The 27,391-nt window shown below is 38.4% G+C and overlaps 1 protein-coding gene across 1 annotated transcript in view; it reads right to left on the reverse strand.

The window, feature by feature from the left end:
* The window catches only part of LDAH (lipid droplet associated hydrolase), a 156,385-nt gene that overhangs the window by 68,013 nt on the left and 60,981 nt on the right, over positions 1-27,391 (reverse strand). The gene's annotated exons all lie outside the window — the stretch shown is intronic.

Genomic DNA, 27,391 nt, shown 5'->3' on the forward strand with positions numbered 1-27,391 from the left:
AAATTGTCTTCCAGGTGGTTGGACTATTTGATTCCCACCAGTAATGAATGAGAGGTGCTCCATATCCTGCTGTTTCTATATCCTTTTCAGTATTTATTGTCAGTGTTCTGAATTTTGGCCATTCTAACAGGTATGGCGTTATCTCATTGTCTTTTTAATTTACATTTCCTTGATGCCATATGATGTGGAGCATCTTCTCATGTTTATTTGTCATCTGTATATCTTCTTTGGTGAGGTGTCTGTTAAGGTTTTTGACCCATTTTTAAATAGGTTTTATATTTTTCTTATTTTGAGTTTTCTGAGTTCCTTGTACATTTTGGATTTGTCTTTTATCAGATGTGTCTTTTCAAATATTTTCTCTCAGTCTATGACTTATCTTTTTAGTCTCTTGACCCTGCTTTCTGTAGAAGCTTTTAATTTTAATGAAGTTCAACTTATGTTATTTCTTTCATTGATTGTACCTTTGGTTTGTATCTAAAAAGTCATCATCATATCCAAGGTCATCTAGGTTTTCTCCTATGTTATCTTCTAGTCATTTTATAGTTGTTTCATATTTAGATCTATAATCCATTTTGAGTTAGTTTTTGTGATAAGTATAAGGTCTGTGTCTAGATTCATTTTCTTGCACGTGGATGTTCAGTTGTTCCAGTATCATTTGTTATAAAGACTGTTTTTGCTATACTTACTATGCTGTGCAATATATCCCAAAGGAAAAAACCGTATTCCTCCTAATTGAGGCTTTGTACCCTCTGACCATCCTCTCCTCCTTCTCCCACTGTCCACCACCCCAGACTCTAGTAACCACCATTCCACTCCCTGCTTTGTAAGTTATATTGTTTCAGATTCCACATATAAGTGAGGACATGTGGTATTTGTCTTCCTGTGTCTGGTTTATTTCACTTAACATAATATTCTCCAGCTCCATCTACATTGTTGCACATGACAAAACTTCTTTTTAAGGCTGAGCAGTATTCCACTGTGTACACACACATTTTCTTTATCCATTCATCTGCTGATGGACACTTAGGTTGATTCTGTTAACTTTGCTATTGTGAAGGGTGTTCCAATGGACATGGAGTACATACATCTCTAATATATTAATTTCATTTTATGGCATGATCCTGGCTCATTGCAGCATCTCATAAATTTTGATAAGTTCTGTTTTCATTTTCATTTAGTTCAAAATTATTTCTTAATTTATCTTGAAATTTCTTTTCTAATCCATGTTTAATCTCCATGTATTTTGGGACTTTCCAGTTATCTTTCCTTTATTGGTTTCTAAATTCCACTGTGGTCTGAGAGCAGGCATTATATAATTTCTATTCTAAATTTGTTAATGTATGCTTTACGGACCATAATGTGGTCTATCTTGGTGAATGTTCCATGTGATCTTGAGAAGAATGTGTATTCTGCTCTTGTTGGATGAAGTAGTCTATAGATGTCAATTATACAAGTTGACTGATGGTGTTGTTGGATTCAACTATGTCTTTACCCATTTACTGCCTGCTGGATCTGTCCATTTCTGATAAAGGGGTGTTAAAATCTCCAACTATGATAGTGGATGCATATATTTATGCTCGTAGTTCTATCAGTTTTTGCCTCACATAGTTTTATGCTTTGCTGCTAGGCACATGCATGTAAAGGACTGTTATGTCTTCTTGGAGGACTGACCTCTTTATCATTATGTAATGACCTTTTTTATCCTGGATAACTTTCTTTGCTTTGAAAGTCTGCCTTGTCTGAAATGTAGCTACTCCTGTTTTCTTTTGATTAGTGTTAGCTTGGTATATTTTTCTCCATCCATTTACTTTTCATCTACATGTATCTTTAAAGTAGGCTTCTTCTAAACAACATATAATTGAGTCTTGTTTTTTGATCCACTCTAACAATCTTTTAATTAGTGCTTTTCTTTTTCTTTTCTTTTCTTTTTTTTTTTGAGACAGGATCTCACTCTGTCATTGCAGCCTTGACCTCCCAGGCTCGAGGAGATCCTCCCACCTCAGCCTTCTGAGTAGCTGGGAATACAGGCATACACCACCATGCCTGGCTAATTTTTCAAATTTTTTGTAGAGATGGTCTCTCTCCCTATGTTGCACAGGCTGGTCTTGAACTCCTGGGCCCAAGTGATCTTCCTGCCTCAGCCTCCCAAAGTGCTGGGATTATAGGTGTGAGCCACCACGCCAGGTCTATTTGGTGCATTTAGACCACTGATGTTTAAAGTGATTATTGGTAGTTAAATTAATATCAACTATATTTGTCATTATTTTCTCTGTTGTTCTTATTCCTATTTTCATCTTCCACATATTTTCTGCCTTCTGTGGTTTTAACTGAGCATTTTATATGATTCAATTTTTTCTCCTTTCTTAGCATGTCAGTTATACTTAAAAAAAAAAAAAAAAAAAACTTCCAGTGATTGCCTTAGAGTTTGCAACATCCATTTACAACTAGTCCCAGTTCACTTTTAAATAACACTACACCACTTTACAAGTAGTATATCTTACAAAAACAAAATAATCCTAAGTCTTCCCTCCTGCTCTTTGAGTTGTTGCACTCATTTCACTTATATGTAAGCATACATATAATATATAAACATACATAATCGAAAGCACTGTTGCTATTATTATTTTGAACAAACTTATCAGTTAGATAAATTAAGAATAAGAAAAATAAACATTTTTGTTTTATCTTTATTTCCTCTTTGATGCTCTTCTTTTCTTTATGGAGATCAGAGTTTCAAGCCCCTATTATTTTCTTTCTGAGTCTCCTGGATCTGAAGTTTGATGTCTGACATTAATTTAAGAAATGTCTCTGTCATTATTGTTTGAAATGTTTCTTTCTCTCTTTCTTTTCCATCTAGTATTCCCCTTATGCATATGTTTCACCTTTTGTAGTTGTCCTGCAGTCCTTATTCTTTTTTTTTTTTTTTCTTTTCCCAGCCTTTTTCTTTGCTTTTCAGTTTTGGAGGTTTATGTTGAGATATTCTTAGGCTCAGAGACTCTTTCTTCAGCCACTTTCAATCTACTGATAAGCCCATCAAAGGCATTCTTTATTTTATAGTGTTTTTACTCTCTAGTATTTCTCTTTGCTTTTTCCTTAGGAATTCCATCTCTCTTCTTACATTGTCTACCTATTCTTGAATGATGCCTTCTTTATCTGTTATAGGCATTAGTATATTAATCATAGCGGATTTAAATTCCTCATCTGATAATTCCAGAATCCCTACCTGTCTGGGTCTGAAGCTTGCTTTATTCTCCTCAGATTGTTTTTCTTTTCTTTTCTTTTCTTTTTTTTTTCTTTTTGCCTTTTGGTATGCCTAGTAATTTTTTCTTGGTAGTTGGACATGATGTACCAGGTAAAATGAACTTCTGTAAATCAGGTTTTAGTAATGCAGTAGTTAGGTGGGGGAAAGGTGAGGAGAGACATTCTATCACCCTATGATTAAGTCTCAGTCTTTTAGTAAGCATATGCCTCTGGTCTACAAACTTCTAAGTGTTTCCTCAGTATTCTTCTCCCCTCTTTGGCAGGACAGGATGGCTAGAGTTGTCTGGAGTTTAGTATTTCCCTTCTCTGATGCAGAAGGTTAGAGCTGACAAGAGTTAGGTATTTCCCTTCCCTTGGGTCAGGCTCTAATAATACCCCAGCAGGTCAGGATTTAGCTAACTAATTTCTCCTGGGGGCAGACCTTGTTAAGAAGAGCACAGTGCTCTGGCATATTTCAAAATGGTTCATTTCATCCTCCCCCTGCCAGAAGCACATAGGGATTTTTCTGCAATATTTACTTGGAGAATCTAATTTAGCTCATGTAGGTAAATCTAACAAAATAGTAGGGTTTCCCCATGAGTGAGTCCCCTGGAGTTTTAAACTTTTAGAGTTGTTCATACTGAACCTCCTATAATTCATCAATTACAGCTCAGGTTTTTCTACCAAGGCACTGCTTTCTGTGGGGGTTTCTATTTGTGACTGTATGCTCTATAGTAACTTGTGGCTCTTGGTATTTGCCAGTCTGTCTCTCTAGTCTTTTGGGGACAGTGGGTTTCCCTGTGTCTTCCCCTATCCTGGGTCCAATAAGAGTTGATTTATCAGTTTGCTCACCTTTTTACTTGTTAGGGTTGGAATGGCAACTTCTAAGCTCCCTACATGTGGAACTGGAAACCAGAAGTCCTATTAACATTTTTGTATATGTCTTTTGGTGCATGTATGCATGTATTTCTGTTGGCTACATCACTTCAAAGTAGAAACACTGGGTCATATAGTAGGCATATATTCATCTTTAGTAGATAATTACAAAGAGTTTTCCAAAGTAGTTCTACCAATGCTCTTGCAACAGTGTACAAGGTGTACAAAGATTTCTATTTCTCTATATCCTTGTCAACACTTGTTATATTTTGTTTTTCTAATAGACATCCTTACAGGTGTTAGGTGCTATATCATTGTGGTTCTGATTTGCATTTCTCTGATAATTAGTGATGTTGAGCACATTTTCATATACCTGTTGGTCATTTGTATTTTTTTTTTTTTGAAGAAATGTCTATTCAAGTCCTTTGCCCATTTTTAAATTGCTAAGATAGTAGAATAGATTTTAAGTGTTCTTACCACAAAAAAAGATAAGCATGTAAGGTACTGCATAAGTCACTTAGCTTGATTTAGTCATTCCACAATATATGCTTATTTCCAAACACCATATTGTACCAGTCTATACACTTTCTATTTGTCAATTAAAAATATATAATAAAAATAAAATATAATTGAGGCTAACAACTAATCAAGTAAATGACTGAGCATAATATGTATATTAATTAGCCATAATAAGTGATTTAGAATGATTATAACAATTTAAGCAATAAATAATAATTGAATCAGATATGTATAATGGTAGTAAGTCACAAGTCCTATGAGGGAGCAGATAAAATAATAAAAGAGGACTAGAAACTGTGAGGGGTAGTGGGATAGCTTTAAATAGGGTGTTTAGTAAAGGCTTTGATGAAAGGTGACATTTGTGCAAAGGCAGTTAGGGAGTAAGCTAAGAGATGCTCGGAAAAATAAATTTTGTATGGAGGGAAGAGCATGTGTAGAGGCCATAGAAAGCTAATGTGGTGTGTTTGGGTAAGAGCCAGGTGAACCGTATTGCTGGAGCAGGGTACATGAAGAACAGAGCAGTTCAAGTGTTTATTAAAATGTCCTCGATGATTTAAAGGATATAAATGGCTAATTCAGTTAACACCCAACTAAAATGAGAATGTCCCACACAGATTCCATACTGGTTATGTAACTCATAGTACATAAGGAACTTTAGATTGATCAAATCAGCTGGCAGAAACAGGAAACAATCCATTACTTTTATAAATGATCCTTTACTGTGACCCACGTTAAGCAAAACTGCATGTAAGGGAAACTCTAAAAATATATAAGCAAACACAGGGTAATATTTGGTTGATCTATATCAATAACAAATTGAGAATTAAAATGCACTCCAAAATAATGGGAACAGACCAAAACAATAACGAAGTTCTAATATGTACACTGAATGCATCATTGCCTTGTAAAAATATAAGAAGACCAAAGACCTTATCACAACTAATACTTAGTTGATGAGACTGGTTTTCCTCTCTTGCCTTTGGAGAACAATTATTACCTGCTGGGTGAAACTTTTCCTAGATATTATAATGATAATTTCAATGAAATTTATAGTCAAAATTTGATAGGATAAGTCACAGTAATAAAAATTTTTCATTCTTCATATTGTTAAAAAAAAATCACCTAGGTCAAGGAAGTATGCCTAATTTGATAACACAGCTGTGTGGTGAAGGTTTCCAAATCTGTGTACATGACCAAACATTTTCTTATGTTACTATCTCATTAAAAAAAGAACTCCCATGTTAGCCAATTCATTCTATCCTAAGAAAACATTTTCGCATATTTCACATTCTCTTCTGCTATCTACCAGAATCAACTTTTGATAATGAAGCACAACCGTGTTTTCTTGAACAGTACAGGAAGGTAAATATGCACACTGGGACTTTTTATACTGGCTACATTTGCGGGGGTTAGAGGAAAGTATTTTGATGCTTATTTTTCTTGAATTTATTATTATTGTTGTTAATCATTTTTCAGAAAAAAGCTAAGAAACAATTTGAGGTATGGCCACAAGGTAAGAAGTATGGTGCTCAGGTGTGGATTGTGTGCAATCTGTTTCATTAAATAGACTTAAAAAAACAGTAAATCTTAAAAATCCTTAAAAGACTTCATCCGTTTATATAGCTTATTACAGATGCATCCATTTTTTTCTGGGAGAGCAGCAATGATGCCTATGTGTTATGACTAAGTGAAGCTGCAACAAATAGTACTTCAACATCTTCAAAAGAACATTATCACTGGCACTCTGCCTATTTATTTATTAGTTTAACCCACCTGATGTAGTTATGGCAGGGGGCTTCCCCACTGTACAAGCAGGAAACAAACAAACAAAAAACAGCACACAGTTTCTCTTTTTATATGACTGCAACATTTGTAAGGAATGTCTTAGCCAACATGCAATGTCAACCAGACAGCCTTCAAAGATAAACTTTCTAGCTGTCAAAACATAGGTCTAGAAGTAATCCTAGTTTTGTTTATCTCCTCTTAAGGCTATATGTTCCTCTCCTTAGGATCACACTGGAAACACAAGCCTAGTCAGCTTATTTAATAAGTATGCAGTTTATAAACTGCAAATGCCATTATATTTTAATCAAGAGCTTGCTTTTTGAGATTTTCTACTCTGTCTTAAAAACTCTGTATGTCAGAAAGATAAGAATATGCCTCGCAGGGAAGTAGTTGGATTAACAGTAGTAGAGTCAGCTTACTATTTTCCAGGTGCTACACTTATGCACTTTATATATTATTTCATTTAATATACATAAAAACCTTATGAAGTTCCCTCATTCCACTGAAGAGATAACTGAGGTTCAGCCAGAAAGTGACAGAGATATGAATTCAAGCAGGATAACTTCTGAATCCATGCCATTAATGTTTATATATACTATATATTTACATAGGAAATCAGTTATTTGTAATTGTTATTGTTTGGAGGCAATTTTCTTAGGGTTGAACCAATTACTACTATTATTGTCAGATATGGGCTAATCTTTACAAATGTCTCAAATCATTTAGCTCCAGAAAGAATTAAACCCATATCCTAAGAAGTAAAGCACGAGATCTTTCAACTACTGATTACTGAACCAAAATTATGCCATTTTAGTATGTTTCAGTTAAGATGCTACTCAAGAAACTAACCACTTTTGCCATTTTCCATTCATGTGAATTATATTCAGACCTTCTGGGGCAGAGATTTTTCTACACATTAATTACCTGACTGTGAAAAAAAAAAAAAAAAAGCAGCCATTTCATACATTTGATCTTCATGTCAGGGTTGTTAATTATAAGGAATGTTTGCATATTTGCAGAGGTCTTTACATAACTTATAACTACACAAACATCTGAAACTTAGCTTCAATATCTTCCTATAGCCCATTCTTCTCAAGCTTTTATCATTTTATATTCTCTGCACTTATTTTATTTTGAATGCAAAATGCTCTTCTCCTCAGCTTGAACTCATGGAAACCACTTCGTTTTGGGCTGTTCCGATTCAGAATCACTGAGAGCTCATTCAGAAAACAATGATGCTCACAGGCTCACTGCAAATTATTCTTTACCTGCTGCTCTACAGTACAACTGTCTCTTAGGGAACACCTGTTATTTTGAATTAAACACTGTTCTCCAGGTAGCCTCAGAATTCAGTGAATAGTGAATAGCAAACCTTAAGGTCTATAGCTACAAAATTCTCACATGACTATTATGGCCTTTGGCAATATCAGGCCTTTCTCATGGTTCCTGGAGGTAAAGCTACACAGAATGTGACAGGATGGTTCTGCTGATCAAGAAACTGCTACTTGGCATAAACTTGGAGCTGGAGTGCTATGTATTGGTCAGGAAGCACACCCATACCCAACCAATATGTTTGGCAGTGGCACTGGGACTGTTCTAAGTTAAAAACCCCAATATTGAAAAGTGCAGGTCTAGCATGACTGGGAGGGGGAGCCATTCATTAGATTTACTGGTTGTTCATTGGTTTGTTCATTTGTTCATTCATGAAGATATACTGAGTACCTACAGTATGCCTGGTGCTGTGCTGAGTGCTGGAGACACAGGGGTGACAAGACAAAGCCCCTGCCTTCAGAGAACATAAATTCTAGTGGGAGAGATACTTAGAGAGGTATCAGGACATGGGAAATGAAGAGTAAAATAGAAACATACAAAATGGGCACTCAAAATTTCTTCTCTTTAAGGGTCCAGGAACTCAGCAGCTCAGAAAGAAATTTTCTTGACAAACACTGAGTATCTACATAAGCAAAGTGCTGATGATAGAATACAGGGTTATTCAGTGAAACCGTAAAAAAATTATTCCCTATTTAACTTTACTGAAAGATATTGTGAAACATGTATACTTCAGTTCCATACACTAAAATGCCATTTTTATACCAGTACTAAGATGAGGCAAAGGTATCCGTGACAGGATTTCAGGCCAAGGATGAACAACACAATGCAAAGGGCCATAGCCAGAGGCATGTATAGGGCACACAGCACAGCTCCAGCCACAAGGGATTTCTGCCACAGAAGCTGCCCCAGGACACTCCCAGCTTCTAGGAAGTCAACTGGAAGGCAAAGAGGGCAGCTTTCTTGTTCAATTTTATGTGGTATGAAGCAAATCCATCAGTTAGGGCAGCTAAGACCCCATGAGATAGAGACTAAACCTTGGGAATATAAGCAGTTAACTCACAGAGAAAAGGTTAGGCCCAAATGGCTGAAGAAGTGTGTAAGTCCCCATATCAGCTTTGATAACGGAACAGGTTAGGATCTGTCCTGCTTAGTTCAGGAAAGAAGACATATCTGATATTTATTTCTTCCTCACAGGTCTCTGAAGGGGGTTTCCTCTTCCCGTTTACTCCCAGACGGAACAGGTTCATAAGGGTAGCATCCCTCCTGGTGGTACCATGGTATCTCCCAGATAACCGAAATTTAGTTACTGATTTCTACCTCTGCCTTACTAAACTTTTTTGTTTGTTTGTTTTTGGGACAAAATCTCATTCTGTTGCCCAGACTGGAGTGCCATGGTACAATGTCGGCTCACTGCAACCACCGCCTCCTGGGTTCAGGCAATTCTTCCACGCGTTCATTCTCCCTAATAGCTGGGATTGCAGGCACATCCCACCACACCCAGCTGACTTTTGTACTTTTAGTAGAGATGGGGTTTCACCACATAGGCTAGGCTGGTTTCGAACTCCTGACCTCAGGTGATCCACCCGCCTCAGCCTCCCAAAGTGCTGGGATTACAGGCGTGAGCCACTGCGCCCAGCCTGCCTTACTAAACTTCTGAGATCTCAGCTTCTGCAGAGCTTAGAGAAAGGACAACTGACTCTGGGGAGACTTAACTTCCCTAATGGGACTGAAGAGCATTGCTGATACCCTTTGTCCATCAAAAGCACCCCCACAATATCTGAAAATGCTCTATGATGAAACTGGGGATCATGTACTCTGTGTTAGTCAGTAACCAAGAAATTCACCTAACTCAATGGCTCTAGACAGTTGTTCAGTAAATACAACTAATATTTCCAATTGATAGAATTAACCGATGCTTTTCAAATGCACACAGCAAAAGTTTGCATTAAGTTATTAAGCATATTCGTCACCATTAAATCAAAGACTAATTTTGACATTCTACCAAAAAAACACATGCACTTATGTTCATTGTTGCACTATTCACAATAACAAAGGCATGGAAACAACCCACATGCCCACCAGTGGTAGACTGGATAAAGAAAATATGGTGCATATACTTCATGGACTACTATGCAGCCATAAAAAAGAATGAAATCATGTCCTCTGCAGCAACATGGATGGAGCTGGAGGCCATTATCCTAAGCAAATTAATGCAGGAACAGAAAACCAAATGCTGCATGTTCTCACTTGTAAAAGGAAGTTAAACATTGAGCACATATGGACATAAATATGGGAACAATAAACACTGTGGACTACTTGAGGATGGGGGGATTGAAAAACTACTATTGGGTACTATGCTCACTACCTGGGTCACAGGATCTGTACTGCAAACCTCAGCATCATGCAATATTCCCACTGGACAACCCTGCACATGTACCCCTGTATCTAAAATAAAAGTTGAAGTTTTTTTTAAAAAAAGCAGTTTGATTTTGAAATAATTCTATAATATTCTCAATTAAGTTTCACTCTTCTTTTTAAAGGTAAAAATCACAGCTTTTATTTTCAACATTGTAAAACCTTTATGTAAAGGAATATAGTTTCCACTAGTAAAGTATAATTACTACATGAAAGATGCACATTCTGTTAGGGACACTACCCTGTGAGTGCTTCCGTTAGTCCTCCTAGAGCTCACCATAAAATATGTGGTTTCAGACTTTTATTGTAAGGTAAAAATGTTTCCTTCCTTCTTTTGAAAAATTACTCCAAACCAATGAGGAGACTGCGAAACAAATGTAACCTCTATCTTCAATGAATCTAGGAGACAGTTGTAACAACAAGCCACAACACACTCTCCCTCAGTCTTAGGAGGGTAAATGCCCTGCAAACACATTTATTCTATTTACACATTTTTAACTTATTCTAATAAGTTAAAAATATAATTCCCATTCATCCATTGATTTCAGGGGGGAAAAACTTCCTTAATATAAATAAAAAACAACAGATTGACAGATATTAGGTAAAGCCTCTAACATGAAAGACAGCACAATAAATATAAAAGAAACTCAGAGGAAAAGACAGTGAAGAATCAGAAGACATTGTAATTTGCTTAGAGCTAAGAGAAAATACTGTATCAATGATGAGTGGGATATAAAAGAAACACTCAGTAAACAAGTGGCATCCTTTTTAAATTTTTTAATTTTTGTATTTTTCTTTTATTATTATACTTTAAGTTCTAGGGTACATGTGTGCAACAAGCAGGTTTGTTACATAGGTATACATGTGCCATTTTTGGTGTGCTGCACCCGTTAACTTGTCATTTACATTAGGTATATCTTCTAATGCTATCCCTCTCCTGGCACCACACCCCACGACAGACCCCGGTGTGTGATGTTCCTCACCCTGTGTCCAAGTGTTCTCATCGTTCAATTCTCACCTATGAGTGAGAACATGCAGTGTTTGGTTTTCTGTCCTTGTGACAGTTTGCTCATAATGATGGTTTCCAGCTTCATCCATGTCCCAACAAAGGACATGAATTCATCCTATTTTATGGCTGCACAGTATTCCATGGTATGTATGTGCCACATTTTCTTAATCCAGTCTATCACTGATGGACATTTGGGTTGGTTCCAACTCTTTGCTACTGTGAATAGTGCCGCAATAAACATACGTGTGCATCTGTCTTTATGGCAGCATGATTTATAATCCTTTGGGTAAATGCTCAGAAATGGGATGGCTGGGTCAAATGGTATTTCCAGTTCTAGATCCTTGAGGAATCACCACACTGTCTTCCACAACAGTTGAACTAGTTTACAGTCCCACCAACAGTGTAAAAGCATTCCTATTTCTCCATATCCTCTCCAGCACCTGTTGCTTCCTGACTTTTTAATGATCGCCATTCTAACTGGTGTGAGATGGTATCTCATTGTGGTTTTGATTTGCATTTCTCTGATGGCCAGTGATGATGAGCATTTTTTCAAGTGTCTGTTGGCTGCATAAATGTCTCCTTTTGAGAAGTGTCTGTTCATATATTTTGCCCACCTTTTGATGGGGTTGTTTGATTTTTTCTTGTAAATTTGTTTAAGTTCTTTGTAGATTCTGGATATTAGCCCTTTGTCAGACTGGTAGATTGTAAAAATTTTCTCCCATTCTGTAGGTTGCCTGTTCACTCTGATGGTAGTTGCTTCTGCTGTGCAGGAGCTCTTTAGTTTAATTTGATCCCATTTGTCAATTTTGGCTTTTGTTCCCATTGCTTTTTGGTGTTTTAGTCATGAAGTCCTAGCCCATGCCTATGTCCTGAATGGTACTGCCTACATTTTCTTCTAGGGTTTTTACGGTTTTAGGTCTAACATTTAAGTCTTTAATCCATCTTGAATTAATTTTTGTATAAGGTGTAAGGAAGGGATCCAGTTTCAGCTTTCTACGTATGGCTAGCCAATTTTCCCAGCACCATTTATTAAATAGGGAATCCTTTCCCCATTTCTTGTTTTTGTCAAGTTTGTCAAAGATCAGATGATTGTAGATGTGTGGTATTATTTCTGAGAGCTCTGTTCTGTTCCGTTGGTCTATATATCTGTTTTGGTACCAGTACCACGCTGTTTTGGTTACTGTAGCCTTGGAGTATAGTTTGAAGTCAGGTAGTGTGATGCCTCCAGCTTTGTTCTTTTTGCTTAGGATTATCTTGGCAATGCAGGCTCTTTTTGGGTTCCATATGAATTTTAAAGTAGTTTTTTCCAATTATGTGAAGAAAGTCATTGGTAGCTTGATGGGGATGGCCTTGAATCTATAAATTACCTTGGGCAGTATGGCCATGTTCACAATATTGATTCTTCCTATCCATGAGCATGGAATGTTCTTCCATTTGTTTGTGTCCTCTTTTATTTCGTTGAGCAGTGGTTTGTAGTTCTCCTTGAAGAGGTCCTTCACATCCTTTGTAAGTTGGATTCCTAGGTATTTTATTCTCTTTGAAGCTATGGTGAATGGGAGTTCACTCATGATTTGGTTCTCTGTTATTGGTGTATAGGAATGCATGTGATTTTTGCACACTGGTTTTGTATCTTGAGACTGCTGAAGTTGCTTATCAGCTTAAGGAGATTTGGGGCTGAGATGATGGGGTTTTCTAAATATACAATCATGTCATCTGCAAACAGGGACAATTTGACTTCCTCTTTTCCTAATTGAATACCTTTTATTTCTTTCTCTTGCCTGATTGCCCTGGTCAGAACTTCCAACACTATGTTGAATAGGAGTGGTGAGAGAGGGCATCCCTGTCCTGTGCCAGTTTTCAAAGGGAAGGCTTCCAGTTTTTGCTCATTCAGTATGATATTGACTGTGGGTTTGTCATAAATAGCTCTTATTATTTTGGGATACATCCCATCAATACCTAGTTTATTGAGAGTTTTTAGCATGAAGGACTGATGAATTTTGTCGAAGGCCTTTTCTGCATCTATTGAGATAATCATGTGGTTTTTGTACTTCGTTCTGTTTATAGGACGGATTATGTTTATTGATTTGCATATGTTGAACCAGCCTTGCATCCTAGGGATGAAGCCAACTTGATCGTGGTGGATAAGCTTTATGATGTGTTGCCAGATTGGGTTTGCCAGTATTTTATTGAGGATTTTTGCATTGATGTTCATCAGGGATATTGGTCTAAAATTCTCTTTTTTTGTTGTGTCTCTGCCAGGCTTTGGTATCAGGATGATGTTGGCCTCATAAAATGAGTTAGGGAAGATTCCCTCTTTTTCTGATTGGAATAGTTTCAGAAGAAATGGTATCAGTTCCTCTTCGTACCTCTGGTAGAATTCAGGTGTGAATCCATCTGGTCTTGGACTTTTTTTGGTTGGTAGGCTATTAATTATTGCCTCAATTTCAGAACCTGTTATTGCTCTATTCAGGGATTCAACTTCTTCCTGGTTTAGTCTTGGTAGGGTGTATTTCTTCTAGATTTTCTAGTTTATTTGTGTAGAGGTGTTTATAATATTCTCTGATGGTAGTTTGTATTTCTGTGGGATCGGTGGTGATATCCCCTTTATCATTTTTTATTGTGTCTATTTGATTCTTCTCTCTTTTCTTCTTTAGTAGTCTTGCTAGCGTTCTATCAATTTTGTTGATCTTTTCAAAAATCAGCTCCTGGATTCATTGATTTTTTGAAGGGTTTTTGTGTCTCTATCTCCTTCATTTCTGCTGTTATCTTAGTTATTTCTTGCCTTCTGCCAGCTTTTGAATGTGTTTGCTCTTGCTTCTCTAGTTCTTTTATTTTTATTTTTATTTTTTTTTATTATACTTTAAGTTCTAGGGTACATGTGCACAACGTGCATGTTTGTTACATATGTATACATGTGACATGTTGGTGTGCTGCACCCATTAACTCGTCTTTTTTTTTTTTTTTTTTGAGACGGAGTCTCGCTCTGTCGCCCAGGCTGGAGTGCAATGGCCGGATCTCAGCTCACTGCAAGCTCCGCCTCCCGGGTTCACGCCATTCGCCTGCCTCAGCCTCCTGAGTAGCTGGGACTACAGGTGCCCACCACCCCGCCCAGCTAGTTTTTTGTATTTTTTTTAGTAGAGACGGGGTTAGCCAGGATGGTCTCAATCTCCTGACCTCGTGATCCGCCCGTCTCGGCCTCCCAAAGTGCTGAGATTACAGGCTTGAGCCACTGTGCCCGGCCAACTCGTCATTTACATTAGGTATATCTCCTAATGCTATCCCTCCCTCCACCCCCTCCCCACAATAGGACCCAGTGTGTGATGCTCCCCTTCCTGTGTCCAAGTGATCTCATTGTTCAATTCCCACCTATGAGTGAGAACATGCGGTATTTGGTTTTCTGTTCTTGCGATAGTTTGCTGAGAATGATGGTTTCCAGCTGCATCCATGTCCCTACAAAGGACACAAACTCATCCCTTTTTATGGCTGCATAGTATTCCATGGTGTATATGTGACACATTTTCTTAATCCAGTCTGTCATTGATGGACATTTGGGTTGATTCCAAGTCTTTGCTATTGTGAATACTGCCATAATAAACATATGTGTGCATGTGTCTTTATAGCAGCATGACTTATAATCCTTTGGGTATATCCCCAGTAACGGGATGGCTGGCTCAAATGGTATTTCTAGTTCTAGATCCTTGAGGAATCGCCACACTGTTTTCCACAATAGTTGAACTAGTTTACAGTCCCAACAACAGTGTAAAAATGTTCCAATTTCTCCACATCCTCTCCAGCACCTGTTGTTTCCTGATTTTTTAATGATTGCCATTCTAACTGGTGTGAGATGGTATCTCATTGTGGTTTTGATGTGCATTTCTCTGATGGCGAGTGATGATGAGCATTTTTTCATGTGTCTGTTGGCTGTATGAATGTCTCCTTTTGAGAACTGTCTGTTCATATCCTTTGCTCACTTTTTGAAGGGGTTGTTTGTTTTTTTCTTGTACATTTGATTGAGTTCTTTTTCTTTTTTTTTTTTTTTTTTTGAGACGGAGTCTCGCTCTGTCGCCCAGGCTGGAGTGCAGTGGCCAGATCTCAGCTCACTGCAAGCTCTGCCTCCCAGGTTTACGCCATTCTCCTGCCTCAGCCTCCCGAGGAGCTGGGACTACAGGTGCCTACCACCTCGCCCGGCTAGTTTTTTGTATTTTTTTAGCAGAGACGGGGTTTCACCTTGTTAGCCAGGATGGTCTCGATCTCCTGACCTCGTGATCCACCTGTCTTGGCCTCCCAAAGTGCTGGGATTACAGGCTTGAGCCACCGCACCTGGCCGGATTGAGTTCTTTATAGGTTCTGGATATTAGCCCTTTGTCAGATGAGTAGGTTGCAAAACTTTTCTCCCATTCTGTACGTTGCCTGTTCACTCTGATGGTAGTTTCTTTTGCTGTGCAGAAGCTCTTTAGTTTAATTTGATCCCATTTGTCAATTTTGGCTTTTGTTGCCATTGCTTTTGGTGTTTTAGACATGAAGTCCTTGCCCATGCCTATGTCCTGAATGGTATGACCTAGGTTTTCTTCTAGGGTTTTTATGGTTTTAGGTCTAACATTTAAGTCTTTAATGCATGTTGAATTAATTTTCGTATAAGGAGTAGGGAAAGGATCCAGTTTCAGCTTTCTACTTATGGCTAGCCAATTTTCCCAGCACCATTTATTAAATAGGGAATCCTTTCCCCATTTCTTGTTTTTGTCAGGTTTGTCAAAGATCACATGGCTGTAGATGTGTGGTATTATTTCTGAGGGCTCTGTTCTGTTCCATTGGTCTATATCTCTGTTTTGGTACCAGTACCACGCTGTTTTGGTTACTGTAGCCTTGGAGTATAGTTTGAAGTCAGGTAGCGTGATGTCTTCAGCTTTGTTCTTTTTGCTTAGGATTGTCCTGGCAATGCGGGGTCTTTTTTGGTTCCATATGAACTTTAAAGTAGTTTTTTCCAATTCTGTGAAGAAAGTCATTGGTAGCTTAATGGGGATGGCCTTGAATCTATAAATTACCTTGGGCAGTATGGCCATGTTCACAATATTGATTCTTCCTATCCATGAGTATGGTATGTTCTTCCATTGGTTTGTGTCCTCTTTTATTTCACTGGGCAGTGGTTTGTAGTTCTCCTTGAAGAGGTCCTTTACATCCATTATAAGTTGGATTCCTAGGTATTTTATTCTCTTTGAAGCTATTGTGAATGGGAGTTCATTCATGATTTTGCTCTCTGTTTGTCTGTTACTGGTGTATAAGAATGCTTGTAATTTTTTGCACATTGATTTTGTATCCTGAGACTTTGCTGAAATTTCTTATCAGCTTAAGGAGATTCTGAGCTTAGACAATGGGGTTTTCTAAATATACAATCATGTCATCTGCAAACAGGGACAATTTGACTTCTTCTTTTCCTAACTGAATACCCTTTATTTCTTTCTCTTGCCTGATTGCCCTGGCCAGAACTTCCAACACTATTTTGAATAGGAGTGGTGAGAGAGGACATCCCTGTGCCAGTTTTCAAAGGGAATGATTGTGATGTTCAGGTGTCAATTTTAGATCTTTCCTGTCCTGCCTTCTCTTGTGGGCATTTAGTGCTATAAATTTCCCTCTACATACTGCTTTAAATGTGTCCCAGGGATTCTGGTATGTTGTTTCTTTGTTCTCACTGGTTTCAAAGAACATTTTTATTGCTGCTGCCTTCGTTTTGTTATGTACCTAGTAGTTATTCAGGAGAAGGTTGTTCCGTTTCCATGCAGTTGAGTGGTTTTGAGTGAGTTTCTTAATCCTGAGTTCTAGTTTGATTGTGGTCTGAGAGACAGTTTGTTATAATTTCTGTTCTTCTACATTTGCTGAGAAGTGCTTTACTTCAACTATGTGGTCAATTTTAGAATAAGTGTGATGTGGTGCTGAGAAGAATGTATATTCTGTTGATTTGGGGTGGAGAGTTCTGTAGATGTCTATTAGGTCAGCTTGGTGCAGAGCTGAGTTCAATTCCTGGATATCTTTGTTAACTTTCTGTCTCATTGATCTGTCTAATGTTGACAGTGGGGTGTCAAAGTCTCCCATTATTATTGTGTGGGAGTCTAAGTCTCTTTGTAGGTCTCTAAGGACTTGCTTTATCAATCTGGTTGCTCCTGTATTGGGTGCATATGTACGTAGGATAGTTAGCTCTTCTTGTTGAATTGATCCCTTTACCATTATGTAATGGCCTTCTTTGTCTCTTTTGATCTTTGTTGGTTTAAAGTCTGTTTTATCAGAGACTAGGATTGCAACCCCTGCTTTTTTTTGTTTTCCATTTGTTTTGTAGATCTTCCTCCATCTCTTTATTTTGGGCCTATGTATGTCTCTGCGTGTGAGATGGGTCTCCCGAATACAACACACTGATGGGTCTTGACTCTTTATCCAATTTGCCTGTCTATGTCTTTTAATTGGAGCATTTAGCCCATTTACATGTAAGGTTAATATTGTTATGTGTGAATTTGATCCTGTCATTATGATGTTAGCTGGTTATTTTGCTCTTTAGTTGATGTAGTTTCTTCCTAGCATCGATGGTCTTTATGATTTGGCATGTTTTTGCAGTGGCTGGTACCGGTTGTTCCTTTCCATGTTTAGTGCTTCCTTCAGGATCTCCTGTAAGGCAGGCCTGGTGGTGACAAATTCTCTCAGCAGTTGCTTGTCTGTGAAGGATTTTATTTCTCCTTCACTTATGAAGCTTAGTTTGACTGCATATGAAATTCTGGGTTAAAAATTCTTTTCTTTAAGAATGTTGAATATTGGCCCCCATTCTCTTCTGGCTTGTAGAGTTGCTGCTGAGAGATCTGCTGTTAGTCTGATGGGCTTCCCGTTGTGGGTAAGCTGACCTTTCTCTCTGGCTGCCCTTAACGTTTTTTACTTCATTTCAACTTTGGTGAATCTGACAATTATGTGTCTTGGGGTTGCTCTTCTCAAGGAGTATCTTTGTGGTGTTTTCTGTATTTCCTGAATTTGAACGTTGGCCTGCCTCACTATGTTGGGGAAGTTCTCCTGGACAATATCCTGAAGAGTGTTTTCCAACTGGCTTCCATTCTCCCCATGACTTTCAGGTACACCAATCACATGTAGATTTGGTCTTTTCACATAGTCCCGTATTTCTTGGAGGCTTTGTTCATTTCTTTTACTCTTTTTTCTCTAAACTTCTCTTCTGTCTTCATTTCATTCATTTGATCTTCAATCACTGATACCCTTTCTTTCACTCGATCAAATTGGCTACTGAAGCTTGTGCATGTGTCCCGTAGTTCTCTTGCCATGGTTTTCAGCTCCATCAGGTCATTTGAGGTCTTCTCCACGCTGTTTATTCTAGTTAGCCATTCGTCTATGTTTTTTAAGGTTTTTAGCTTCTTTGCATTTGGTTCAAACATCCTCCTTTAGCTCGGACAAGTTTGTTATTACTGATCGTCTGAAGCCTTATTCTCTCAATTCGTCAAAGTCATTCTCCTTCCAGCTTTGTTCCATTGCTGGCAAGGAGCTGCATTCCTTTGGAGGAGAAGAGGCGCTCTGAGTTTTAGAATTATCAGCTTTTCTGCTCTGGTTTCTCCCCATCTTTGTGGTTTTATCTACCTTTGGTCTTTGCTGATGGTGATGTACAGATGGGGTTTGGGTGTGGATGTCCTTTCTGTTAGTTAGTTTTCCCTCTCACAGTCAGGACCCTCAGATGCAGGTCTGCTGGAGTTTGTTGGAGGTCTACTCCAGACACCATTTGCCTGGGTATCACCAGCAGAAGCTGCAGAACAGCAAATATTGCAGAATGGCAAATGTTGAGCCTGATCCTTCCTCTGGAAGCTTCATCTTAGAGAGGCAACCAGCTGTATGAGGTGTCAGTTGGCCCCTACTGGGAGGTGTCTCCCAGTTAGTCTACTCAGGGGTTAGGGACCCACTTGAGGAGGCAGTCTGTCCATTCTCAGATCTCAAACTCTATGGTGGGAGAACTACTACTCTCTTCAGAGCTGTCAGACAGGGGCGTTTAAGTCTGCAGAAGTTTCTGCTGCCTTTTGTTCAGCTCTGCCCTGCCCCCAGAGGTGGAGTCTACAGAGGCAGGCTGACCTTCTTCAGTTGTGGTAGGCTCCACCCAGTTCGAGCTTCTAGGCTGCTTTGTTTACCTACTCAAGTCTCAGCAATGGCGGACACCCCTCCCCCCCGCCTTGCTGCCACCTTGCAGTTCGACCTCAGACTGCTGTGCTAGCAGTGAGCAAGGCTCTGTGGGCATGGGACCCTCTGAGCCAGGCATGGGATATAATCTCCTGGTGTGCCGTTTGCTAAGGCCATTGGAAAACATAGTATTAGGGTGGGAGTGTCCCGATTTTCCAGGTACCATCTGTCACGGCTTCCCTTGCTAGGAAAGGGAATTCCCTGACCCCTTGCGCTTCCCGGGTGAGGCGATGCCTCACCCTGCTCCATGGGCTTCACCCACTGTCTGACAAGCCCCAGTGAGATGAACCTGGTACCTCAGTTGGAAATGCAGAAATCACCCAACTTCTGCGTTGCTCACGACGGGAACTGCAGACTGGAGCTGTTCCTATTCAGCCATCTTCCTCCTTTTTTTTTTTTTTTTTTTTTTTTAATGTATTTAGTTTTATAGAGACAAGCTCTTGCTCTGTTGCCCAGGCTGGAGTGCAGTGGCATGATCATAGCTCATAGTATCTTCAGCTTCCTGGACTCAAGTGATTCTCCTGTCTCAGCCTCCTAAGTAGCTAGAACTACAGGCATGTGCCACCACACCAGGCTAATTTTTGTATTTTTTGTAGGGACAGGGTCTCATTATGTTGCCAAGGCTGGTCTTGAACTGTTGACTTCAAGAAATCTTCCACTTTGGCTTCCCAAAGTGCTGGAATTACAGGCTTGAGCCACTGTGCCTGGTAAAGACAGTAGTATTGAAAAAAAAATTTATACTTCAATTTAAAAAAATCAATGAAAATGTTAGAAGATTGAGTGGAAAGAAATTCCGATGAAAGCATAGAGATGAGCAGGTGGAAAGAAAATCAGACACCCAATCCAGGAAAACTAACGTCGTATTAAATGAGTTATAGAAAGAAAAGACAGGGAAGGAGGGAAGGAAACATGACAGAAATAATGCATGAAAGTTTCCCCCAAACTGAACAAGACAGATACACAGGTCTTCATACTGAAGTAGCTATCAAGTGTCAATGGCAATGTGTTAATTTCCAGCAGCTGCTGTAACAAATTGCTACAAATGAGTGGCTTCAGATAACAAAAATTTACTCTCTGGCAGTTTTGGAGGCCAAATCAGTATCACTGGGCTGAAACAAAGATGCCCTGGCTGCACTGTGTCAAGAAGCTCCAGGGGAGAATCCATTCCTAGATTCTTGCAGCTTCTCATGGCTGCTGATACTCCTTGACTTATGGCCTCATCATGCCCAAAGAGTCTCACTTTCTGATAACTCAGAAATTCACCAAGCTGATAGTTACAGCTACATGATTTGAACTTGGCCTCACTCATTCTAAGCTGTATTCTTTGTAGAGAAAACAACAACAACAACAACAACAACAACAACAACAACAAAAAACCAGGCACCTTCAATGTGAAACTCATAAACACTCACATGCATCAGGTCAATCTGGTTCTCCACCTTAAACTCTAGTTTCACTGTACAGTAATAGCCCATGTTTCCAGCATAATAATGTGAGAAGCTAATAAGTGCATGCCACTGTCTGCTACTTCTCTGTGTCTATTATTTCTCTGACACATGTATAAATTAATAAAAACTCCAATTTTATATTTTCTTATCTTTTTTTTAACAAAAGAAACATTTTCATCTTCACTTTATTTTTTTTAACCAATGATTTAAAATGTGAAATCCAAACTTGTAGTAGGTTGACTTGGCCCCTGTCTCCCTTTTCTAATTATTGTCAGCTCCTGTATAATTGTTCAAATACAAGTGACTGGAATAATCTCCATGGAAATATAACTATCACTGGCTGACGGGATACATTTTCAAAAAGTACACATCTATATGTAGCTATCTGGATTTTACAATATACAAAATAAATTCAAGAAGTTGACTTAATGGCAGGTTTTACTTCTTTATTTGTTGGTGGGTATAAGGGTGTATTTAATGTTTCTTCTGGACCACAGGATACAGAAGAAGATTGTGGGGAGGGCAAATGCAATGAAGGTTTCCCTGTCTTATTACTTCACACCTTAGTCACTTTACTTCAGTCACACTGGCCTTGCTGTTTCTCAAACAGGCATACTCGTGGCCTCAAAGCCTTTGTAATAACTATCCTGCTGTTTAGAACCCTTGTACCCTAGATAGCCATGTGGCTAACTCTACCTCCAGCAGGTCACTTCTATGATGCTTAATAAACATCTTGCTTAAAATTGCAGTTACAATAGGAGCCAGACTTAAGTGGCTCCCGGTGGCCAAAGATGGAACAATTTTATCACCAAAATCAATATAGTAATGAATCATATACCTTTAATACATCCAAAATTCATAAGTCCTTGCTGATAAATACATACGTGCATACATACATACAAATTATACATACATAAGAAGGAAGGTTCTTGCTTATAATAGAATATTGAGTTCTAATGGGTTTATGTGGAAAAAATACTACAGTTAGAAAATCTTCATAAAGATTGAATCAGGCAAGGATAAACAATCGATGTTGAATCTAGGAGAAAATTTTGTTAAAGAGCAGGATATTGACATGAAAAAAAAGTGCCTCCCCACAGACTGTTTATTCTTGGCTAAGAAAAAGTAAAGTATGCAGGCCAAGCGCGGTGGCTCACATCTGTAATCCTAGCACTCTGGGAGGCTGAGGCAGGCAGATGGCCTGAGCTCAGGAGTTTGAAACCAGCCTGGGCAACATGGTGAAACCCTGCCTCTACTAAAAAAGATACAAAAAAATTAGCCAGGCATGGCAGCGGGCGCCTGTAGTCCCAGATAATCGGGAGGCTGAGGCAGGAGAATTGCTTAAACCCGGGAGGTGGAGTTTGCAGTGAGCCGAGATCACGCTACTGCACTCCAGCCTGGGTGACAGAGCGAGATTCCATCTCCAAAAAAAAAAAAAAAAAAAAGAAAGGAAAGGAAAAGAAAAAGTAAAGTATGCAGTGGAGAAATTTTGGATAACATCTCAATTAGGTGATTGAAATTAATATCACCAATGAAGAACAGCTGGATGTCATGTGCCTACAGGTGACCTACTCTGAGAAGGACATAGCATCACCTATGAGGTATTATTTTATAGTTAAGAATGCAAAACCTCAATCTAGTCAAAAGAAAACGTGAGACAAACATAAATTAAGGATAATCTCTTTTTTAAAAGGAATTATATTCTTCAAAATGTCAGTTTTATGAAAAAACAAAGGAATACTTTTGAGATGTTTCATACTAAAGGAGAATAAAGAAACATGAGAATTCAAGGTAATACCTGATTCTCCAGACCATAGTGGAGAGGGGAAAATGCTATCAAGGACATTAGTGGGCCAAATGACAAAATGGGAATATGCAAGGTAGATTAAAGTATTACATCAATACTACATTTACTGACATTGATAACCATTCTGTGGTTGATTAAGAGAATATTCTTATTCTTAAGAACATCTTAAGGAGGTCTTTAGGGTTAAGGGGCAATAATATATTCAATTTACCCTCAAATGGTTCAAGAAGAAATACTGTGTGTTTGTGTGTGTGTGTGTGTATGTGTGTGTGTGTGTGTGTATAGGGAAGCAAATAAAGCAAATGAGGTAAAATATTAACAACAGGTAAATCTGGTAAAAGTGTATCTTGTGTTGTTGCACTATTCTTAGTCTTACAACTCTTCTGTAAGTTTGAAATTATTTCCAAATAAAAAGTTTTAAAAATCACTTGTAGTCTACCACTGCCCTCTATCCCCCAGTCATGGTGCTTCCAATCCCCTTTATCTTGCTCCACTCTTTATATCAAGGCAGTAGCACCGTTGAACATATTAATTTACTCATTTTTATGCTTATTACCATCTCTCCTTAGCAAACTGTAAATTCAGCATAAGCAGAGTTTGTTTTTTGTTTTTTTTTCCTATTTTGTTCACAGATGGATTCAAGACCATGACAGGTGCCAGTAAAACAGTGCAGGGCACAGAGCAGACTCGATGAATGAAAGGCTGGCTGAGAGGCAGCCAGTCCCCTGGGACACTTGCCTCATCCAATACCCTCAAGCAACTCCTCCACAACCCCATCATGGCCTGGAGGTTTATTCTGTGTAGAAATAGAAGAAAGAGGCTCGTGACTTGGAGACACAGGACATAAAAAAAGGCAGGGGAAAAGGAATATCATAAAAATGATATAAGTGAAAGCCAAAACACTAAATGCTAAGACATTATCACATGCAAACTCCAGCTCCTTGGGCTGATTGCTTCACAATGCTGTGTGTTAGATAAGTGGTTTGAAAATGTTTTTCTGAACAGACTTAATGGCTCCAGAAAAAATATGTACACTGGAGAATACCACACCAAAAGAGTTGCATACCTGGCCAGTTACCCTGTAGTACAGCTGACCGGCTGACCAAACCCACACCCATAAAAAACCTCCTGATAGTTTTGGTGCCTCATTCTTTTTTTCTTTTTTTTTTTTTTTGAGACGGAGTCTTACTCTGTCACCCAGGCTAGAGTGCAGTGGTGCAATCTTGGCTCCCTGCAGCCTCCTCTGCCTCCCAAGTTCAAGCAATTCTCCTGTCTCAGCCTCCCGAGCAGCTGGGACTACAGGTGCGTGCCACCATGCTCGGCTAATTTTTGTATTTTTAGTAGAGACAGGGTTTCACCATATTGGTCAGGCTGGTCTCAAACTCCTGACCTCAGGTGATCCACTCACGTCAGCCTTCCAATGTGCTGGGATTACAGGAGTGAGCTACCGCGCCCAGCCTGGTGCCTCATTCTTAAATACGAATGGATAATGAGTAAGCACCAGACATTTGAGGAAAGCTTCACTTACAACAGACAGATCAATATTTTTTAAAAAGCTTGAAGAAAGGAACTCAGAATAAATACAGACAATGGAAGAGCCCAAAAACTCTAAAAAATGTGTTTTCCTGAGAGAGACCCATGAAATAAAAATAAAAATATTACAAAAAGGAAGAAAAGAACAAGAAATTCCTTAGAAACTATTTGCATAGACGCCAAAATCAAAAGTTTAATTAGATGAATTGGAAGATAAAGTTGGGGAAATAACCCATATTTCTCATTGTAAAAAACTAAAAATCCAAAGAAATGCATAATGGAAAAGAAAATAAATCAAGAAAATCTTTTCTGAAAGTATAACACATGAATAATGAGAAAACAAGAAGAGAAAAAAAATACAAGTTTTCATTGTGTAAGTATGCCAGTTTCTGGATTAAAAAAGATAAATAGTCCAAGGAATATCATCATAAAATATAATACCGAGAATAAAGTGAATATTCTAAAACTTTCCAGAGGAAGAAAACAGTTCACAAAAATAATTAAAAACTTGAAATGACATATTTCTCAATAGCAGAGCTAGAAGATCTTAAAGCTCAGCACCAGCTGCTAATGGTGTTGATGGGAGGTGAAGATGGCAGGCTATCTTGCTGGAGAGCAATCTTCTTGCCAAGAACAATTAGAAACGGGGAAAATTTTTAAAGTCCCCTTGAAGGCATCACAGGCAGAGGAGATTTGAAGGCTAAAATGTTACGGAAAAAGGAACTTCAGAGAGGAGTGCTGAAGTAGCTTTTCTTTGCTATTTGCTGATTTGCAAGCAGTAGCTAAGAAGCCAAGAAGCTGAAGAGAGTTTCTGAAAAATCTTGTGGGCTTGAGAGAAAAACTTGGGAGTTCTGTGCCCATTAAAGAGAAGGCACTCTAGGCTTTCAGTGGAAACTATTAAAGGACTATACCTTAGAAGTAACAATGAACTGGAAATAGGCCAGCCCCTCCAAAGATAACTTTGATTCAGCCCAATTCCCAATGGCATCAAAGTGACCTACCCTAAGTATAACTGCAGAAACAAAGGTAAATCCACCCTGGAGGAAGAAAAGATTCTAATATTGTTTTAATAATTTTTCACATATAATGTCAGGCATTCAGTTTAAAAAGTACTTACCAAGCTGTGATGGTCAATTTTACAGGTCAGCTTGACTGGGCCACAGGGTGCCCAGATATTTGGTCAAACAATTTGGATGTGTGAGGGTGTTTCTGGCTGATTAACATTTGAACGGTACACTGAATAAAGCATATTGCCCTCCCTACTGTGAGTGAGCCTCATCCAATCAGCTGAAAGTCTGAATAGAACCAAAAGGTTTAATAAAAGAGAATTCCGTCTGCCTGACCACCTTCAAGCTGGGACTTTTTTTTTTTTTTTTTTTTTTTTTCCTGTCTTCAGACTCAAACTGAAACATCAGCTCTTCCTGGGTCTTAAGCCTGCCAGCCTTTGGATTGGAATTAAACCATCAGAAATTCTGGCTCTCAGACCTTTGGGCTGAAACTAGAATTACATCACTGGCTTTCCTAGGTCTGCAGTTTGCTGACTACAGATCTTGGGATTTGTCAACCCCCATAAACATGTGAGCCAATTCCTTATAATAAACCTTTTTCCATGTACATACATCCCATTGGTTCTGTTTCTCTGGTAAACCTGGACTAATATACAAGCATATGGATAGACAAGATAATATAACCAAAGCAAAGAAGAAAAAAGCAGAAGTAGGAATGCAACCACATGAGACTTAGATGTTGGAATTATCAGACACAATCTTTATTTTCATGTCAAATATATGATCTCTGAACTTTTATAAAGGTAATGATACTTTTAAAAATTGTTGATGGTGGAAAGGAGAATAAAGTCAGATAGGGAGTTTAAAATAACTATATGATCAAGATATTAAATGACAAGATGGAGATTTGCAGGAATTAGTAATTATAACAATAAAATGGAAATTTTATAGGCAAAAAAATAGATAACTAAAATTAAGGATATAACAGATGAGTTTAAAGGTGCTTATACATAGCTCAAGTGAGGATTAGTGAAGTAGAATGTTAAGTCAGAAGAAATATCTAGAATGAGGCAGGGAGACAAACAAAAGAATTACCGTATGTAGATTATGCTCTAGTTAAAAGGAAAGCTGAAAAAACTAACAGGAAAAATCAAAGACATATGCAATGCCTATAATACAGGGTGGAATATAGAAGAATTATGAGAAAAAGTGTCACCAAAGGAAGGACAGAGTAAAAATGGCTACGATCAGGAAAGAGTTCACACAGGAACTCATGTTTGAGATGATTTTCCAGAAGAACAGGAGGCATCAGTTAGATGGTGTAGGACAAAGCAGAAAGGGAGTTGCTCAACAAAGGTACACAGATAGGAAAATATATATCTAGACAATGAGAAATTATAAAGTCAGGATGGAGCCCTAAGTGCAGGGACTGTAAGGCAAACACAGAAACTATGAATGGAAGTAAACAAGGGCCTTAAGGAGAACCCTCCTAGTACCCAGATAACCAGAATATGTCCCTAAGTTTTTATGAAATGTCTTCGGAAAAAATGTCAATTGGCATTAATACAATATTACTGAAGCTCTCAGAGACTTTCTCCTTTGTAAGAGAGTATAAGAAGCTCCTTAGCGTCTTCCTGAGGGTAGTAGATTATGAAAGCAGAAAGGCTGAATCTCTAACACTCAATTTGGCTTTTTGCAGAAGCTCCCATAACAACACTAGTGAGGGGAGAAATTATTTGTTGAAATGGAATTTCTAGACTGTGTCTTCATTCATGCAGGCTCCCTCTGGTCTCCATATAACTGATCCTGGGAAATGATTTACTATCTGGTTTCCTAGGGAGAGGTTTGCTGTATGACGCTGGCTTCTGTCTTTTATGTATCGATACACCTTCCTGATACCTGACAATCTTACTTCTTCCCAAACAAACACAATTAGTCTGAAATGGCCTGGAATGTGAGATCTCAAAGCAAGCACATTTTATTCTTGTGAAGCATCTTTCATTTAGTGCCTAGCTTTCATTTAGTGCCTGCTAGGCTTTTTCCATTTCAGGAAATTTTTTGTGGCCTACATTGCATATTGTTCACAGATTTTCCATACAAGCAAGAAGTGAGCGTAAAACAACCTCATACATTCTGGTTAACCGTATTAGAGAGCTTTTTCCTTTCTTAAAGATCACAATCATACTTCTCATCTCCACAAACCTAGAAAGAAGCT

This window comes from Chlorocebus sabaeus, chromosome 14 (assembly GCF_047675955.1).
Source record: "Chlorocebus sabaeus isolate Y175 chromosome 14, mChlSab1.0.hap1, whole genome shotgun sequence".
Taxonomy (NCBI): Eukaryota; Metazoa; Chordata; class Mammalia; order Primates; family Cercopithecidae; genus Chlorocebus; species Chlorocebus sabaeus.